Raw genomic sequence first — 9,679 nt, forward strand, 5'->3', positions numbered from 1 at the left:
CTACCTGAGAACTTTTAGTTCTCAGAGTTTTTCCTATATCTGTAAAGTTAACTATTATACATTCATCAATTTCAGATATACAAAATCAGAAAATTTCAGCTCAGAATATAAAAAATGTTTACAAATTGCAGTGTTTTAACATCTTCTGATACTTTGAAATCATTTGACAATCTCATGACAAAGGAAAAGAGAACACAGTCTTAAAGATAGACACATTAAATAGATAGCTACAGAACAAGACCTCTGCAGTTTACACCTTAAGCTATATACATATTTTAACACTCTATATAACCGACTGCTGCCTCTGTCCTCTCAGGCCCGCTTCAGGGGTTATCATTCCCTCTAAAGGGCCGCCGCCCAGCTAGCTCCTGTAACTAGCTTACTCATAAGTGGGATTCTCACTAAGAATAATACCAGAGCTACTCAATTCTAGTTAAGTCTCTAACCTTGCAGCTGTCAATCTCGGCATTCCAGCCTATCAATTGGCTGTCATGGTCTTGCTTACACTAACCACCTATTAAGAGCACCTAGGCCTCATCTCACCTAGGTCCTTGCTAGGCCCAGAGTGTTCTAATCAGATAGTTTTTAAATCTTATTCCCCGGAAGTGGGTGCCTAGAGTGAGGGGGATGAGGCCTGGCCAGTTAAGCTTGATGATGATTCACTATCCTGCGGGCACCCTAGATCTCAATCACTCTAGTACTGATCTAACTTGAAGCGCCTGGGGAGCTGTTAACCCTAAGATCAGTGAGAATTAGCGCCCGGGAACCCCCGGGATGGACATCTTAAGCTTGAGAATGATTCATTATAGTGCACCCGGGGGCCCCTGGTACTGTTTTATGACTTAACAGTGGAAGCTGTGGTTAAGATGGCCCTCGCAGGGTTCGAACCTGCCCCCTCTTGGCATTCATTCCCCGGGGGGAAGGCCGCTAATTGGGGCTCCATGGTAGCGTAGTTAACCACTACGCCACCGGGCCAATCATGTCTAATAATAGTATGAGAGAACTCTTGAACATAAGCATAGATACAGTATTACAGTGACTCTGAGCAATGTTGAAACTATAATAATAATAAATAGCTGATATGCATGCAACTTAACAATACTAATATGAAGAGATTCAATGATTATCTTAATAAGAAACTCATGCAATTTCAACATCTACAGAATTAAATATAAAAACACTGAAAGAATGCTTAGATACTCTCATATATTTTATACTTCTGATCTCACTCTCTACTCATCATGAAGAATGAAAATGCTCATGAAACTGAGTATAGATGAAGATGCTATTGATTCACTAATTAATCAAGATTAATATATCAATGAATGATTGAAGAATCACATGAAACAGAAGTTTTCTTCATGAATAAAAGCATGTGAATCAGTGTTGCAAATACCTGATAATATTATTAAACATCTTGATATTCTGTTCTGAGACACTGTTATATAACAGAAAGTATTAGATTGATTACAGAGTACTCAATAGAGAAATACTTTTCTTACAAGATTCATCTCTGACTTTGATATCAAGATTCTAGAAGTAGATGATTAATCTTGAGAGAATTAAATGAAGATTAACATGCTTAAGAAGACATTAACTTTCAAACTCTTACAGGCTCTTGTAAGTGTAGATGAAGACCAGACTTATAAAGATTTCTATGTATAACTTCAGATATTGAATGACTGTCTTATCAAGCTCAAGAGTATACAGAACAGTGATAGAAGATGTTATACTTATACATCTACACTGAGAAATAACTCAGTTACTTATACACTCATGCTGAAGAATAACAATGATGCAGATGCTATGAATTGAGTAGACTTAAATATCTATACATAAGTAAGAATCTCTGTCATCTGAACAAACTTCTGAGTTTCTGGGATTACTTCTGAAGAAGTTGCTGATTAATGTTAATAAGAAGTATGCATTAACTGTAACTGATCAGAACATATTACTTTCAACTGCTGATCAGTCTACATGCCTTCTCACTTAAAGAATGAATCAGCACCTGTTCATGTCAATCACATTGCAGTGAAGGAAGATTCAGAAGATAACTATAAGAATGTCTTGATGAAACAGAGAAAAGATTAGCTTCTGTTCAAATTTGTAAACAGAAGCTTAAAGAGATCAGACAATAATAATTTAAAGAGAAAATGACAATGAATATAATTCTTGTATCTACTGTGATTGATAACATATATAATATGAAAGTCATGATAGACAGTAGTTTATGTTATTATACAATGATTAAATCTTCAGTTGTAAGACATTACAACCGTCAGTGTATTTTCTTATTAAAACTCTGACTTCTCACAGGATTTAATGACTTAAAAGATGTTTGTATCTGTTACATAATGAAGTTGAACATAGATGTCAAAGAATATTAACATGAAGATGTCTATGCATATGAAGTTGATAATCTCAATTATAATCTTATATTAGAACTTGTCTGACTATCTGAACAAGGCATCTTATTGAACACTTGAAATAGAAGCTTAATATTCTCTAACAATAATAGAGTTCACAAAGATGACATTTATAAGACTATAAATCTGACACAGATCTCTGTCAATGCCTATGAAATGCTCTGAAAAGAAAGTCACTGAAAAGATTACTAATAGCAGAATCATGTGACAATTTATTTCATCAGTCTGACTGATATTAAGAAAGCTCTAGAGAAGTTATTCTGTACTATAATAACAGATTCTTATACAAAGCTCTCTCAATAATATCATGAATATCTAGATGTCTTCTGATAGAATAACACTATGAATATATCTCTCTTACAAGACTCAGAAGTAGATTACAGTATCAAGTTAGAAAAGAAGAATGATAAGAATCTCAAGTCATTATAAGATTCTCTTTATAACATGTCTCAAGATGAACTTCTTCTTCTTCAGAAGACACTCAATGATCTATTGAATAAGGAATTTATATGTATTAGCAACTCTTTTACTGCAGCTTCTATTCTCTTTGTAAAGAAATCAGATAAAGAACTTTGATTCTGTGTGAACTATTGAGAATTGAACAGATTAATCAAGAAAGACTGCTATTCTTTATCTCTTATCAATGAAACTCTAGCTTGCATCAGACAAGCTCAATGATTTACAAAACTAGATGTTATTATCATGTTTCATAAAATCTGTATTACTGAAGAAGATGAATGTCTTACAGCATTCTGAATATATTATAATCTCTTTGAATGAATAGTTACACTCTTTGAACTGATCAATGCTCTCAGTACATTTCAGAAGTATATTCACTGAGTACTTCAGAATTTTCTTGATGAATTTGCATCTGTATATCTTGATAATATTCTTATCTTCACTGATAGATTCAGAAAAGAATATCAAGAATATATATGAAGAGTATTACAATGATTACAAGAAGCAGAACTATTAATAGATATTGACAAGTGTGACTTCAAAGTCAAGAGTATCAAATATCTAGGTTTTATCATAGAAGCTGGCAAGGGAATTCAAATGAATTCTGAGAAAGTCTCTGTCATCCTTGAATGAGAAGCTTCACATACTGTGAAAGGTGTATGAAGCTTCATCGGATTTGCTAACTTCTATCAGCAATTTATACAAAACTTCTCAGATATCACAAGACCACTTACAGAACTTCTTGCAATTGTACACTATCTAGAAAAATGAGACTCTGAACTCTGAAGTGTCTTTGAATTTGAGATAATCACAGATCATAAGAACCTCAAGCACTTCACAACTATTCATAAACTCACTGAATAACAGATGTGATGATCTGAGTTCTTAAGCTGCTTTCATTTTACAATACACTACTGTCTCAGCAGCTAGAACTTGATGACAGATGCTCTCTTATGATAAGAGCAAGATATGTCTTTCAATGTAACAGACACCTGTTAAATGAACTGAGAACATCAGCTTCTAGATCTGAAGATATTAGTTAATCAAGATGAAACAACTCATGACTAGACTGACCGTGTGACCGTGTCTGAGACCAGGACCAGAATATTTAATAGTCTTATTATCAATTTTACTGATCTCAGTACACTGTTTTAACATTAGATAGTAGTCTTATACTGTTTCAGTGAGACTTACTGTCTACTCTTGTCACATTTTTCAAATGAGATTATGATTTTCACTTCTCAATTTAAATTATTTTTATTCCTTTAAATGACTTTAAATCTTATTGGAGTGTTATCAAAAAGCATTACTTTTTAAAAAATTAAGAATAGTCTAAAAAAAACCTTAAAATATCTAAAAATAGTCACTTTATGCCAAGAATGAAATTAAATGAGATCAAATGAGATCACTTTCTTATTTTTTCTAAGTTATGATTTCATTTTGAGATCTGATATATAGTCACTTTGCATGTTTTTTTAATGATTAGTCCCAGCGAGATTCATGTCAAGAAATGTATGAGACCAGATCAAATGAGATCAAATGTTGAAATTCATGGTCCCGGCAGCCAGTCTACTCATGATACTATATATACTTCTTCAATTAGAACATCCTCTCTCTGAACTGTCACTGATACTAATACTAACACTGACACTGATATCTCAACTTCTTCTGAACCTACACTGAATAAATTATAACATATAACAGCTCAAACTGATGAACTTCTTTAAGTGCTCACTGAAGCAGTATATCAAGAAGCACTCTGATTCCTTCCAGAACTATGTATAAGAACTGACATCTCAGAATACTTAATCAATGACAATAACACTCTGTGATTCTATGAATGATGTTGAGTCTCTCACTCTGAACTCTTACACACTCAGATAATACAAGAGATGTATCATTTGTATATAACTGACTATTCAGATTATAAATAATTATACTGAATAATCTCTCAAGAGTTCTACTGACCTGAGATATTAAACAGTATCAGATATTTTATTTGAAACTGTAACTATTGTTCTTCTATTATCTTATGAAAGAACTGTAGAAAAGATCTACTGAAATTACTTAATATCTCTGATAGAATCTGATAAGATGTAGTAATTGACTTTGCTGTTAATCTCTCTAAGAGTAAGAATTGTAGGAATGTTCTGATCATTGTAAACTGATTAAGCAAAGATATAATATTAAAACCTTGTAATAAGATGAATACTGAGCAAGTCACTGAAGCTTTTCTACAGAGTCTATTCTATTGAATGTATGAATTACTAAGATCTATAGTATCAGATCAGAGCTGTTAATTCATGAGTACTCTCTGAATAAGAATCTGTCAAGTTCTCAAGATTATATACTGTTTATTAACTGTCTATTACTCTGAGACTGATAATGCATCAGAATAGATAATTCAGACTATAAAGAATTATCTTTATAAGTTCTGTAATCACTTATAAGATAATTGATATGATCTTCTTCTACATATAGAGATTGCTATTAACAGCTGAGATACTGTCTCAACAGATGTAAGTCTGTTCTTTCTTACACACAGTTATTACATGAAAGTATTGAATCTTCTAGAAAGCATGCATTTCACACTGAACTCTCACAGTTTAATTCAGATCACTGATAATATAGTAATGAAGCTCTGAGACATCTGTGACTGAGCAGAGATCTTCATGATAATTATAAAATAAGATTAAGAGAACTAAATCAATGTTCACTGAGATTCTGCTGAGCAATATAAGATAGAAGACTTAATGTGATTGAATCTCAAGAACGTACAGATCACATGTTTACCTTATACACTGAATTATCATCATATCAATGTATAAAGTGATAGAAGTTCTAGATAGTCACAACTACTGTTTTGATATATTATCAGAAATTTATGATGTCTTTCACATGAGCTTGCTTCATCACATTATTATCAATCTGTTCTCTTCTCAACTGATTTCTGACTGACAGCTGCCAGGAATCATAGAAGAAGATAATGAACTTGAATGAGAGATTGAAGATATTCTTGATAAGAGACTCTGTGACTACAGTTAATAATATCTTATGAAATGAGTCAGCTATGATCATCTGACCTGAACTCTGAGTTTCACACTATTCAAGACTGCAGCTCTTGACTGATGAGAACTATACATAATTAGAGAAAAGAGAGACTAATATAGCAGACTGCATCTGATCATTATATAGACTATTTCTTTACACTTTATAGATTTCATCAAAAGCTCTGATTCTCAGTTATTCTCAATCACTGATTCTTGGCTGAAAAACTCACAGAATTCCTATTCTTTCATCTCAAAGCTTCACCGCGTACACACTGTGTACACCTATAAATATTCACTTCAATCACTGATTCTCACACTTTCTCTTTCTTTTCCTTCTTTAATGTTTTTCACTTTGTTATATAAGACCTATATATTATATCAATCTATTCAGTGTAGGTCTCTTACAGTTTCACTCTTTACTGTAAGTCTCTCTGTAAGTAATTTCTTACACAGACTCTAGTTAAAAGTTTCTGTAAAGCTCTCAGTGCTGTCAGTACTCTCTGCAGCTCTGTAGATCTATAATCATCTCTTCTCTATCTGTACAATCTCTGATCAGATATATGCAAATATGTCTAGATTCTCTCTTAACAGTTCTCACATCACACTGCATTTCTACAATCTCATTGTGAATGAGAGATGAGTTTTCAAGTACTTATAAAATCTGAGTAATCAAGGCAATGTGAATATCATGAATTTATAATAAAAGTTAATCTGAGTAGATGAGTTCTCTCTCTATGTCTTAATTATTTTCAGGCTGAATACTTCAGTATAACTGAGAGAGTGAACACAGCTTTATAAGAGATATCTGATTATATATGCAGATAATCAGGTCTCAAGACTCTGCTATAACTGTGTATACTTTAATATTCAGCTTCTCTGATGTCTGTATATTTCTAATAATCTTTATATTAAATACAACAATTGTCTGTATCATAGACATGATACTCTCTACTTCTTTAAAGAGAGAAATTGATAGTTATAAGAGAATTAAGTGTCAGATATTAAGAATGTGAGTGTGAGTTTTCTTTGTTTTTTCTTTATTAATTTCTAAATTATGTTCATGACTCTGTTTTTATTTTCTTTGTTTTTTAACTTTAATAAGAATATGATTTCTTCTTTTCTTTATATACACTGTGAACTGTTTATTTTAGTAGAAACTCATCATTTTATAGACTAGAGTTTATAAATAATAGTGTTAATATCTTTATTATAATCAGATTCTTAGTGAAGACTGTATTATTCTGACTTATCAGAATTCACAGTATGAAAGTTGTAAGAGGCCTACACTGAATAGATTGGTATGATATTGATAGATCTTATATAACAAAGAGAAAAACATTAGAGAAGAAAAGAAAGAGAAAGTGTGAGAATCAGTGATCAGAGTGAATATTTATATGCATACACAGTAACATACACAGTGAAGCTTTAGAACAGAAGAATAGAAATTCTGTAGATTTTCAGCTGAGAATCAGTGACTGAGAATCAGAATGATAGGAATCTGTGAAGTGACTGAGAATCAGAACAGTAGAAATCTGTGAAGTGTAATAAAATAGTCTATATAATTGATTAGATGCAGCCTGTCACATTAGCCCTCTCTTTCTAGAAGTGATATAGAATCGCGGGCGCGTAGTTCTCATTAGTTAAGAGCTGCTGTTTCAGATAACACAGAGCTCAGAGTGCAGATCAGAGAATTATAGCTGACTCATTTTATAAGATATTATCAGCTGCAGCTGTGAGATCTCTTATCAAGAATATCTTCAATCTCTCACTCAAGTTTATTATCTTCTGCTATAATCTCTGATATCTGTCAATCAGAAGTCAGTTGAGAAGGGAACAGATCAGTGACAGTGTAGCAGAGTAAGCTTGTATGAAAGACATTATAAATCTCTGATAATGTGTCAAGACAGTAGTTGTGACTATCTAGAACTTCTATCACTTTATACCTAGCATGGCAGTAAACTAGTGTACAAGATAAATATGTGATTTGTATGTTCTTGAGATTTAATTATATAAGATCTTCTATCTTATACTGCTCTGCAGAATCTTGTTAAATATTAATTTAATCTTCTTAATCTTGTTTTACAGTTGTCATAAAGATCTCTGCTCAGTCACAGATATCTTAGAGCTTTATTACTATATTATCAGTGATCTGAATCAGACTGCAGAGATTTGATATGAACTGTGTAATCTCTAGAAGATTTAATACTTTCATATAATATCTGTATATAAGAAAGAATGAGCTTATATCTGTTGAAATAGTATCTTAACTGTTAATAATAATCTCTGTATGTAGAAGAAGATTATATCAATCATCTTATAAGTGATTATAAAACTTACAAAGATAATTCTTTACAGTCTGAATTATTCATTTCAATGAATTATCAGTCTCAAGATAATAGACAGTTGATAAACAGTGTATAATCTTGAGAACTTGACAGATTCTTGTTCAGAGAGTACTCATGAATTGATAGTCTCAGTTCAATATAATAGATCTCAGCAACTCATGCATTCAATAGAATATACTCTGTAAGAAGGCTTCAGTGACTTGTTCAGCATTCATCTTATCACAAGATTTCAATATTATATCTTTACTTAGTCAGTCAATGATGACCAGAATATTCTTATAACTCTTACTCTCAGATAGATTAATAGTAAAGTTAATTACTACATCTTATCAGAGCCAGCGTGGCCCAGTTGGTAAGACTGATAACCAAGGCCGCACACATTAGGAGTGCGTGGGTTCGAATCCCACCGCTGGCACCTGTCACTTCTTACCCATGAAAGCCCCCATGTAATAGGGGCTGAGCCTAATTAGTAAGGCTTGGTGCGGGGTAGAACTCCCTACTGCAAGCCAAGCCACTAGTTAAGCAAGATCCTGCGAACACTCACCAGGGCCAGCATGGAGTGTCAATGTCCCACTATTCTACTATACACCTGTCAAGGTTCTAACAATATAGAGCCAAGCCTAATGTAGTGGTTATACACTACTTAAGCAAGTCCCTAACTAGGGCTGTCATCGGAGCCTAGCTCCCCCTTAAATACAGAGAATGATTTTGAAAACCACTCAACTAGCAGGCCTAGACATGCATCTAGGCCCTAGGCAGAGCACTCTGATAGGCTAGAGCCTGCAAGCTCCCTGCCAAGCCCTAATACTGGCAGGGAGGACTGCAGTCATCAAGCCTATGGTTAGTCCCTAACACAGGGTGAGGCCATGACAACTGATTGATAGGCCTATGGGCATCTAATGGGGCCGAGATCAGCAACCGGAAGCTTGGTGTGTACGTCACCAAGTGGGCGGTGGCAGCCACTAACTAACACCCCTGGAAATTAGTGGCTGGCCCGAGAGGACGGACGCGGTGGTCGGTTAATTATAGAGAGTTAAATGTAATTAGCTTAAGGTGCATCCTGCGGGTGGCTAGCGCCCGTAGCATGGCAATGAATTGGCTGATTCAGCTGCAAAAAAGAGTGCAGAATTAAGCAGATCTATTCAAAAAATTGTGTTCTGATCTTTTATAAAGAGAAAAATAAAAGAATCTTGTTTAGACAAGTGAAATGAAAGCTGGCAGAAATAAAAGAAAAGTATACATTATTCAAGATTTGAAACAAAACCCAAGTGAAAATCTTGTTTAATTAAATGTAAAAAGAAAATATTCTCATCTATAATACAGCTGAAACTAGGACATGGCTATTTCAAATCTTATATATAAAGATTTGATGATAGATTTGACTCAATAGAATGCTTAT

General features: G+C 33.5%; 1 non-coding gene across 1 annotated transcript; it reads left to right on the forward strand.

Annotated features, from left to right (window-relative positions):
• The first annotated feature begins 8,614 nt into the window (after positions 1-8,614).
• On the forward strand, positions 8,615-8,695 carry BDBG_16881. Its single transcript has one exon. It is a non-coding gene; the product is annotated as a tRNA-Leu (tRNA).
• Positions 8,696-9,679: the final 984 nt, after the last annotated feature.

This window comes from Blastomyces gilchristii (assembly GCF_000003855.2).
Source record: "Blastomyces gilchristii SLH14081 genomic scaffold supercont1.6, whole genome shotgun sequence".
NCBI classification, from domain to species: Eukaryota; Fungi; Ascomycota; class Eurotiomycetes; order Onygenales; family Ajellomycetaceae; genus Blastomyces; species Blastomyces gilchristii.